This window comes from Chiloscyllium punctatum, chromosome 36 (assembly GCF_047496795.1).
Source record: "Chiloscyllium punctatum isolate Juve2018m chromosome 36, sChiPun1.3, whole genome shotgun sequence".
Taxonomy (NCBI): Eukaryota; Metazoa; Chordata; class Chondrichthyes; order Orectolobiformes; family Hemiscylliidae; genus Chiloscyllium; species Chiloscyllium punctatum.
Window position 1 is genome coordinate 38,780,739 of NC_092774.1, and position 10,774 is coordinate 38,791,512.

General features: G+C 46.6%; 1 non-coding gene across 1 annotated transcript; it reads left to right on the forward strand.

Moving 5' to 3' along the window:
• The first annotated feature begins 949 nt into the window (after positions 1-949).
• Positions 950-1,023, forward strand: trnan-guu (transfer RNA asparagine (anticodon GUU)). Its single transcript has one exon. It is a non-coding gene; the product is annotated as a tRNA-Asn (tRNA).
• The last annotated feature ends 9,751 nt before the right edge of the window (positions 1,024-10,774 follow it).

The window sequence follows — 10,774 nt, forward strand, 5'->3', positions numbered from 1 at the left end:
GTCTCAATAAAGACCCGTTTTCTCATGTCTGGGAATTGTTTGCCATGCAGGAAACTCGGGTTCTGAACAAACAACGTACCAGACTCACAACGTCAGCTCTGTTTCCCTTTCCACAGATGCTGCTCGACCCGTTGGCTTTCTGCAGTATTCTCTGTGTTTATTAGGCACAAGTGCTGCTTTTCATTCAAGAACTTCAATCCCTGTCCTCAGGTAACTGACTCTGGTCAGTGGCAATTGGTTCTTCTGATCATTAAACTGCCCATTCCCACCGCTTCTTCTCCCATCATGACCAACAGCCCCAGGAAATCTCCAGTTATTCTTCTTTGCTCCAAAGCGAACATTCTCCACCTTGGGAATGTCTCCCCAAAATGGAAATTCCTCATCCATGGACATGAGGCAAGGCGTACAATTGGAAGAGATTTTGGCAAAATATTGTCAGTTAGGAAATGGAAAAATGTTCAAATGTTCATGAAGCAAAACAGAAATCCCAGTCTCCAGCTTTGTGAACCTTTAGAAACACTTTGGGAAGCGGATTTAGAGGAGAATGAAAGATGACCTGTCCGATTGAGCAGAGACAGTCCAGACACCGTCCCCTTGTTGAAGAGGCCGGGAGGTTGACTCTGATGTTCTCGGCACATGAACTGATCTGAGACATTGAAAGAATTGTCGTTCCTGCACATCAGGAATTCAAACCCCTTCTCCCCTGCGAGCCAATGAGAGAACTCGGGAACAGACAAAACACTGAAAGGCTGGAAGGGCGACGGCCCCGGAATAAGAAAGCTAGTTGCTCGTGACATGGATGTGTCTGCAGACTGTCCCCGGTATCTCTACAACACATCTCCAAGGCTTGATTATGGAAAAGTAAAACTGATAGACGACAATTGTAATTCTCGGCGGGAAGGCTGAATTATAAAATCACTAAGCGATGGTGCAGCCCACGACAGTGTCTGTCTCTGTGGTGCAATTGGTCAGCGCGTTCGGCTGTTAACCGAAAGGTTGGTGGTTCGAGCCCACCCAGGGGCGGTGTGTTCGCTGTCCTTCTTTGGCTTCGAAGCTGTGCGCTTTTAATGGGGTCAGGAAAATGTTCCCCAAACGGAAATCTTCTCCACAAAGGGGTTTCCGAATTGAATTAATGTCTCACGGAAGGGACTGCGTATGCTGAGAAGACGAGACCAAAAGAGAAACTCGGCAGGTTTGACAGGACCTGTCGGAGAAAACACAATTTTGAAATGTTGCCTCTGATTCTCTTTCCACAGATGTTGCCTGACCTGCTGAGTTCCGCCTGCAATTTCTAACTGAAAGTTCATTTCATCTTTTGGGGTGAAACACCTAAAGGTCTGCAAACACCATGTGCAGATATTTAACCGTTTCGAATCACTGTGAAGTGATTGGATTCAAACAAACTCTGCGATGGTTCACTCTTTCTCAGCTCCACAGGCAGACAGACCTGGGAAGTCAAGCTGTCAGTGTGGTTCTGTATTCGTGGGCCGAGTGGTTAATGCGATGGACTTGAAATCCATTGCGGTTTCCCCACGCAGGTGTGAACCCTTCCGAGTACAAAATGAGAAATGTCGTCGAAAAGAAAGGGAGCTTGCTCCCCGGCTTCTTCTTTAAGATTCAAATCAGTGGAGGGGGAAAAATATTTCACTCAAATTGGGACTGGTGGGAATCTGCAACCCACTGCCTGTTCGGGTGGAACAAGCAGATACCTGCAGAGCTTCTTTTGAGGCTCTGAGCAAAGTGTTTGGAAATGAGACTAGAAGAGTGAGGGGCTTGAAATCGTGATCGAAATGAAGCAGGCACCTGAGGACAAGGGTGTTTCCTTTCCCAGTGAAAGATACTGCTTCACAAAGTTGGGCCTGTGGAAGGGAATCAGTGACGGTGATTATCTTTGGTTGTTCACCTTGTGAATGTTCCCATTGCTGCGCATGTCCGTGTTAACGTCAGAACTCTGCAGCGTGGTGGCGTTAGATACGCACAGGGCCGGGGCGCAATGGATGATGAATCTGACTCCACCTACCTGTTTGAAATGCAGCTCAAAGCTTGTTCACACACCCCAATTAATCTTCTCATTGTCCTGAAGCCGGCAAACGGTTTGAATTCCCGATCTGCGGGAATGAGAATCCTTTCACTGTCTCGCGTCAGTAAATGTCCCTGAGAACATCTGAGTCAACTCACAGCGCAGTCAGATGAGGGGAAGCCGAAATAGCCCCACATGCTGCTCACGGGCACATTTTATTCTCCCCAACTGAACGCCTCGACCACTGCGGCTCCTGGGAGTGGAAAAGAAACAATCACCAAAACCCAGTCTAAGCTCTGTGAATCTTCAGAAAATCAGCAAACGTTCATCCCTTCGGATTTTCCATCCTGGGCTGACAGGGATGGGATTTGTCACTCTTTTGTCGGACATTGCAAGTGGATGTTTTGCAAAAAAAAGCACCACAATGCAATCTAATTAATCAGGACCTGGATGTTTTCGGTCTTTGAATGTAAGTGTTGTGCTCCAGAACTTTGTTGTTCCCAGCTTATAATACTTATCTTCCCAGTCCCCTGTATCACTTGTCGAAAATGTTTAATTTGTGTCTTGTAATCCTTTCACTGTCTGCTCATGAGGATAGCGTTTCCGTGTTTTACCTAAATTATCTTGACCTTGCATGCCTCAAGCCTCAAGCTAATTTCACGAGAAACCTTGTCCAGTTCAAAAGCCAACTGTTAATGATGGCTCTGTTTCTTGTCACGTGTCCAATTTCAGATCGATGTTGTTAATGTCCCTTATACTCCTTCAGATCCAGGTGTCGCTCACAGGGCTAGAACAGAACTGTCACCAAATACATTTACCAATCTACGTTCATCCTATCGATTGTATTCGCATCATCAATGCTTCTGAACAAAATAACTCGAGAGACTTTCATCACAATTTTCTGTGAACAATTCTACATTAGCTTTGCTGAATGAACCCCAAATTTCTTGAAGTGGCTCCTTATTTTGGGCCCTGATTATTCATCTCTCTCCGCATGGGAATGGATCCTTCCCACCCGCTCGATCTCTCATCAATGTGTTTAGTTCAATTCGATCTCATCTCTCCACAATGAATGTCCCAGGCTTTATTATGGAAAAGTAAGTCTTAGAGACGACAAATGTAATTTTAGGCGGTGAGGCTGAATTACGAATTCACTAATAGCCTCCCCTTAGCGATGTTGCTGCCGACGTAGTCACATTTCTCTATCGCATCGTTGGGCTGAGCGTTCAGCAGTTTACCGGGAGGTTGGTGATTCAACCCCGCACATGAGTGGTGTATTTGCTGCTCTCCCTCCAACTGCGAAGTTGTCTGCTTTTCATGGGGTCAGGCAAACAATTTGCAGAACAGTTGCTTCTCATTCTGTTTCGCTGCTGTCGTTTGTCCCGTGTCCAGGAACCGGGCCCTCTCCAATGGCAGAAAATTTAACTTTTTTGTTTCGAAACTTTTCTCTGACACCTGGGTGACCAGTGACAAGCATTGCCCTCCTCAACAGAGAACAGGAGAAGACCACGCAGACCGACACGAGTGTGTCACCTCAACTGTGCACATTGGGCCAGTAGAACAATGTGAAATATTTATGTTGAGTGTTTTGGGTCGCAAATGAGGAGGCGAGGTGCAGAACAGTGCGCCCCTAGACGGGAAAGCCGCAAAAGACGACATTACGGGAATAGGAGAGAATAGGACATGGCGGATTTCAGGCCCTAAAGACATGGAACTCGATATTGAAGACCGGGGGCGCTGTAGGGTGTTCAAGTGGAAAATGAGACTTTGTTCTTCCATCTGGAGCTGAGCTTTGCTGGAACACTGCTGCATGCCTGATACAGAGATGTTGGCCAGGGAACAGGGTGGCGTGTTAAAGTGGCGGGCAACCAGAAGCTCAGGGCCTCTTTTGCAGGCAGAACCGAGATATTTTGCGAAGCAGTCACCCAGTTTATGCTTCATGCTACGTTGGGGAAACGACACTGTGAGCAGCGAATGCAGTAGACTAGGTTGTGGCAAATGTACAGGTAAAGTGCTGCTTCACCTGGAAGGTATGTTCGAGCCCTTGGATATTCAGGAGGGAGCAGGTAAATGGGCAGGTGTTACACATTCGGCGGTTACAGGGGAAAGTGCCTTGGGACAATGGGAGGTGGGTGTGGGGTGTTTCGAGTGAAGGAAGAGTGGACCCGAGGTGTAACCCTGCCCATTTACCTCCTCTCATATATAAATCCGTGAGGTTGAAAGAACATTCCATCCAATGATTCAGTACCACGTGACTCATGAACTAATTTGTATTCATGTTCCGGGGCCAGCCTCATTATTGTGTCACAGCAGCTGCAGGCCATCACCGGGGGCTCGCCCTATGACGTCACGGTGAGACTGGAAGCCCCCGGGACAGTTTATCAAAGAAACCTCCCGGTGGGTCAGGGCAACCCTGCATCGGGAAGCACTGGGATGGTCAACCACTACCAGTTAACATGGGGAACACATCTCCACATTATGCAGCCTCGAGGCAAACTTGCCTTCCTTCTACTTAAAGTTCAAGAGCCCTCAAACCGAAATTCCCTATGTACGTTTGGAATAATTTTTCCAGGTGTTCGCAAAGTATATCTATGAGCACTTTGTTAAAATTTGAATTTTGAGAGTGTTAAAATTTTGTGCTTTTGAGCGAAATCACAGTTCGAAAAAACAGAATGTGGGAATTTAGACAGAGTTTATGTTTGCACATTGGCGATATGTCTGTGGGTGCGTGATCGGAGCACAACCCAGAAGGGAAACGATCTCTCCTAAACACTCAATATCCTCTTTAGCAGCTTTCCCGTATAGCGGCGCTCTGTTCTGCACTTCGCCTTCTCATCTGCTTCCCAAAACACTTGGACAATGAGAAGCAGCTTTTATGGAAACTCTTTGCCGCTTGCAATACTTAGAGCAATGTAAAATGTATTTCACACTGAGCAAGTCTCAGCTCGTTCAAGAGGTGGGGTGCGTACGGGCGATGGGGTGCGCCTGGTTTCTAGCTCGTTGGTCTAGGGGTATGAATCTCGCCTTGGATCTTCTACTACTCCGACTTGCCAGAGATGCGGTGCATGAGGAATGTCAGCAATGAAGCGAGATTGGAAAATTGGGACTGCCCTCCACGGAGAACAGAAGCCTTGCAAATCATAAGAGGCCGAGACAAAGGAAATAATGTTGTGAAAATGCTCCCACGCTACAAAGGATCCACAACGATTCGGCAGAGTTTAAATGTCAGGAGGGAAAGAAGTAAAAGTGACATTAGGAAGAACGTTTTCGTACAGGGAGTGGTTAGGGTCAGTCAGTCCCTGTCTGACATTGACAAAGAGGAAGATTCAATGGACCCGAGAGGGAATTCGGTGGTCACGTTCAGATGTACAGATTTACACGGAAAAGGCAAGAGAATTATACGAATTGAGTCACACGTTTACTTACAGTGTAGAACCAGCAGAGCGAAGGTGGGCCGCATGGCCTCCGTCTACGCTGTGACACATGTTGTGATTCAGTGTGAGCTGAATATGTCACGAAATACTGGCCCAATTTACACAATTGAGGGGAAGTGCTTGTGGAGATTTGAGTTGTTTCCCGCCGGTCTGCTCTGAACTGAATCCTAACACCTCTTCTCTGAAATGGGAATGAGCTGGTGAAGTTGAAACAATTCGAATTCGAATCCCTACAGTGTGGAAACAGGCCCTCCTGCTCAACAAGTCCTTATCAACCCTCCGAAGAGTAACCCACCCAGACCCGACATTTACTTCTGACTGATGCGCCTAACCTACCGACCTCTGGGCACTATGGGGCAGTTTAGCATGGTCAGTCCACCTAACCTGCACATCTTTTGACTGTGGAAAGAAACCGGAGCACCGCAGGAAACCCACGCAGACACGGGGAGATTGAACAAACTCCACACAAACAAGCTGCACACGGGTAGGATCGAATTCAGGTCCCGTTATGAGACAGCAGTGTTAACCACTGAGCCACAAAGCCACATTATTTGCGGTCGTATTCATTCCCTGCAATAATTCCCCACTCCGGTTCAGACGTGAATGACAGGACGATCAGCATTTCGAAAGCAGCATCACCACACAGACACAGTTCCCATGATGAGGACACAAATCACCGATTGTGAATCATCTCGGAGAGATACAAGTGACAGAGAGTCACATGGAAATGATGGACTGAACGGCTTCAGGCTGCGGCGGAATGACGTCACGCGTTGATGCCGTCCCTCTCCCTGTCTCTGGGACAGAGCGGCTGAGGGAGAAACAATGGCTCATTTTTAACTTCATCTGGGACAGTTGGGGCTCAGATGTTTACTGCTGCCCGTTCGCAGCAAAGAAACAGACGCCAGTGTTAGAAAAGACTTTCTGCAGGATTGCTGTGTGAAGACGAATTCTGAGCACCGAGCAGCCTGCACACAAATGTACTCGTATGAATTTACCTGAGGGAACAGTTTCTGGTGTCCATTTCTCTCTGTCCCGCCATCACAGCATCTTTCTGTTTCTTTGATTACAGACCATTGTAATGTCGTTAAAACTTGCCCATTTCCTGTGCATGAGTGGAACTGACGTCTCCTATCCAAAGTGATTGAGAGAGAGCAGAAGAGCGAATGGGCTCTGCCCTCCCCCAGAAGACTTGCAAGGAGAAACAAAATGGTTTCATTATCCGCCAGTGGAGAGAGTCCGGTTCCTGGGAACAGGACAAACAGCAGCGTCCTGGGCGCAGGGAGACAGAATGAGAAGCAAATGTTGTGGAATCTCTTGCTGTTTGCATTTCTTGGAGCAATGTCAAATGTATTTCACACTGAGCAAGTCTCAACTTCTTCAGAGAAGAGCGCTTGGGGTGTCAGGGGTCAGGGCAGAGACGGAACTCAACGGCCATTGGCTCGCTGGTCTAGCGGTGCGAATTTCGCTTCGGGTCTTCAGCTACATGCTCGTGCGAGAATTGCTGGTTTGAATCCCGAACGAGCCCTCATTTCTTAAATTGCCTTGTGCAAAATTTCTCAATGAAACAAGATCGGACTGCCTGAAGTCAGGATGGCGCAGAGCTCCAGTTGCAGTGAGCAAGGCGAAGAGAACATTTGTGAAAAGTGGAGTCAAGTATTGCAGATTGTTCGCCTGTGCAATCCGAATCATCCAGCTGCATTACTGTTCAGTTCTGAGTGCGAAATTTCAGGAAGCGGGGAGTGAAGTGATTGGAGACAGTGCTGAACAGGTTGAAGTGAATGGTTGCATGCATGAGGAATGACAGCAGTGAAGATTGGAAAGTTGGGAACTTTTGATGAACAGAAGGCTGAAAGTTGGCCTGATTGAAGTCTTCCAAGTCATTAAGGGTCTAGACAGAGGAAGTAATGTCGTGAAAATGCTCCCATGAATGAAAGGATCGAGAACGATTTGGCAGAGATTTAAAGTATCAGGAAAAGTAAAAGTGGCATTAGGAAGAATGTTTTCGCACAGGAGTGGGGTCAGTAAACCCCTGTTTGACAGTGACAAAGAGGCAGATTCAATGGACACAAAAGGGAATTCGGTGGGCATGGTCAATTTAACAATGTACAGATTTACAGGGTGAGGTCGACAGAATGAGACACTTATTTACATATTGTATCGAGCCAGCAGAGCTAAGGTGGGCTGCATGGCCTCAGTCTGCGCTGTCACACATTTTGTGATTTTGAGTAAAATCGGAGTTGGACTAACAGCATGTGGGAAATTTGACAACCGGTATATTCTGTCCAACAGGATACTCCATCACAGCAATGAAGGTGTTTTGACATCATTCTCGAAGGTCTATGACACAATGCAGATTCAAAACTGAGTATTCCTTTGAATCACTGAGTAATTTGTTTACAGTCATTCAGTTAAGGTGAGCGGAGTTGCGCATTGGGAGCCACTCCAGTTGACAGGTCGAAGCCGTTTTCTCCTGTGTGATAGTCCCACCAGCACTCCAATTTGCTGTGCTTCCCGTCAGTAGATGCAAATAAATGTCCCATTCTGATACACAGGCCACGGTCACCCAGCTGTGGTGACAAGCCTGTGAAAGGCTGTGTGGTCTTCTCCTGTTCTCTGTCGGGCTGCTACGATCCGAATCATCAAACCTCTCTTCTCCGAGATAGGAATAAACTGGCGAAGGTGAAACACATCAGTTGCGGTGTGTTCCATGTGCAGGAGGCCCTGCATTAATTCTCCACGCTGTTTCACACAGCAGCATCCTCTTGGTGAATTACGCTTGGCAAAAAGCAATTGAACCAAATCAGTGTCCGCCACTGGATTTTACTGACACCGTTTATAAAATTCAGGCTCACCGTTAATGTGGAGAGGGGCCGTCAGACTGTAGTTTCCGCTCCTCCTGTTGAATAAAGATAATTTTAACTGTGTCCAGTGAGAGGAAAGGATTTGCTGTTGGTGGAAAACATTTCTATCTGAACTCGCTGTCACTCTCCTGATAGATTGAAACATAAAGCTGGGAGTCTCTAGATTATGTTGTAAAAATATCAGAATAATGTTATTCACACCGCGCTGTCACCAACTGAATGAAGCGGCTGCCCAGAGGGAGGCGGCCCAGTGTTTAAACCCCCTGATCGAACAGTCTAGGTTTTACTTCTCACACTGGGGGAAGCTGAGCATTTACCCAAACAATGGGCGCAGCACCTCTCTGACACAGTGTTCACAAATCAAACGCATAGCGAAGCTTCATGTGTGATCGAAAGTGCCCAGAAAACAGACTTGGCTCAACACATACCTACGAGCGGAATCCTGTCTAGAGGTATAGTTGACTGCAGTGAGCCTGATGTGATTTGAACACGTAAACTGCTGAGGTGGAATCAGATGCGCTACGGTTGCGACACAAGCCTACAGCAAACAGGTCATTTCTTCATGGTTAAGGGAACTAATCGCACTGCAACGATTTTAGGTTATAAGAAACAACGGAGATCAACAGTTCATGTCTGTTCTGTCTCTCCCCCCTCTCCCTCTGTCTCTCGAAACAATTTCCTACTCTCTCTCAATAAAAAAACTGAAAGAATTGCGGATGCTGTATATCAGAAACAAAAAAACAGTCGTTGCCGGTGACCCTTCCATAGAACTGATAGTGATTGGGAAAATGTCGGTTTATATGCGAAAAACATTGTGGGAGGAAGGCGGACGTAGTAAATGATAGATCAGGACAGAGCCCAAAGCGAGGGAAGAACTGTTGGACAGGAAAGGGAGTTGATAACGATCTGCGTGGGAGGGTGATAAACTGTTAGTAGCTGAGAATAGGTAGTGTGTAATGACAGACTATGTGATAACAAGGCTTGGTGTGTGTGGAAGGGATGAGGATACTATGGATTTCAGGCCCTAGAATTATTGGATTCGATATTGGGACCGAAAGGATGTATGATCCCCAAGTGCAATATTTGGTGCTCTTCGTTCTGCTGGTGCTGAGCTTCGCTGGAACACTGCAGCAAACTTGAGACAGAGATGTTGGCCAGGGAACAGGGTGGGGTGTGGAATTGGCAGGCAACTGGAAGCTCGGGGTCTTTTTTGCGGGTAGAACATAGGTCTTCTGTGCAGCAGTCACCCAGTTTACGCTTCATTTCCCCAAAGTAGATGAGATCACATTGTGAGCAGCGAATGCAGTAGACCGGGTTGTGGAAAGTACAGGTAAAGTGCTGCTTCACCTGCAAACTATGTTTGGGCCTTTGGATAGTGAGGAGGGTGCAGGTTGATGGGCTTGTGTTACACATTCGGCAGTTGCAGGGGAAAGTGCCTTGCGACTATTGGGGTGGGAATGGGGGTAGGGTTGGTGGGAATGAAGGAAGAGTGTACCCAAGGTATAACTCCTTCCCATTTACTTATCCGTCAAATAGAGAAATGTATTAAGTGTGTACAAGGCATTTTCTCAATCACAGTGTGGATGCACATACTGGGGAGAGTGCAAAACCTAAGGGCCAGCAACCATAATACTATTAACATTAGAATGGAGATTGAAAATAATATATCAGATCTAAACGTTGAAGTTCTCAATTGGAGGAATACTCAGGTATGAGGCAAGATCTTTCAAAAGCTGATTGGGGGCAGATGTTTGCACGTTAATGGACTGCTGGAAAATGGGAAGCCTTCAAATATGAGATAACAAGAGTCCAGACAGTATATTCCTGTTAGGGTGAAAGGAAAGGCTGGTATGTTGGGGAATGCTGGATGACCAGAGAAATTGACATTTTGGTTAAGACAAAGAAGGAAGCAGATGTCAAGTAGAGACAGAGAGATCGAGTGAATCCTCAGTGTATAAAGGCAGTACGACCATACTTAAGAGAGAAATCATGAGGGCAAAAAGGGGACATGAGATAGCTTTGGAAAATAGAGTTAAGGATAATCCAAAGGGTTTTTATAAATACATTAAGGACAAAAGGGTAACAAGGGAGAGAATAGGGCCCATCAAAGATCAGCAAGGCAGCCTTTGTGTGGAGCTGCAGTCGATGGGGGAGATACTGAACGGATATTGTGCAACAGTGTTTACTGTGGAGAAGGGCATGGAAGATATATAATGTGAGAAAATGGATGGTTACATGTTGAAACAATGTCCATATTACAGATGAGAAATTGCTGGATATCTTGAAATGCATAAAAGTGGATAAATCGCAAGGAGCTGATCAGGAGTACCCTAGAACTCTGTGGGAAACTGGGGAAGTGATTGCTGGGCCTTTCACTGAGATATTTGCATCATCAATAGTCACAGATGAGGTGTCGGAAGGCTAGAGGATGGCTAACATGGTGCTACTATTTAAGA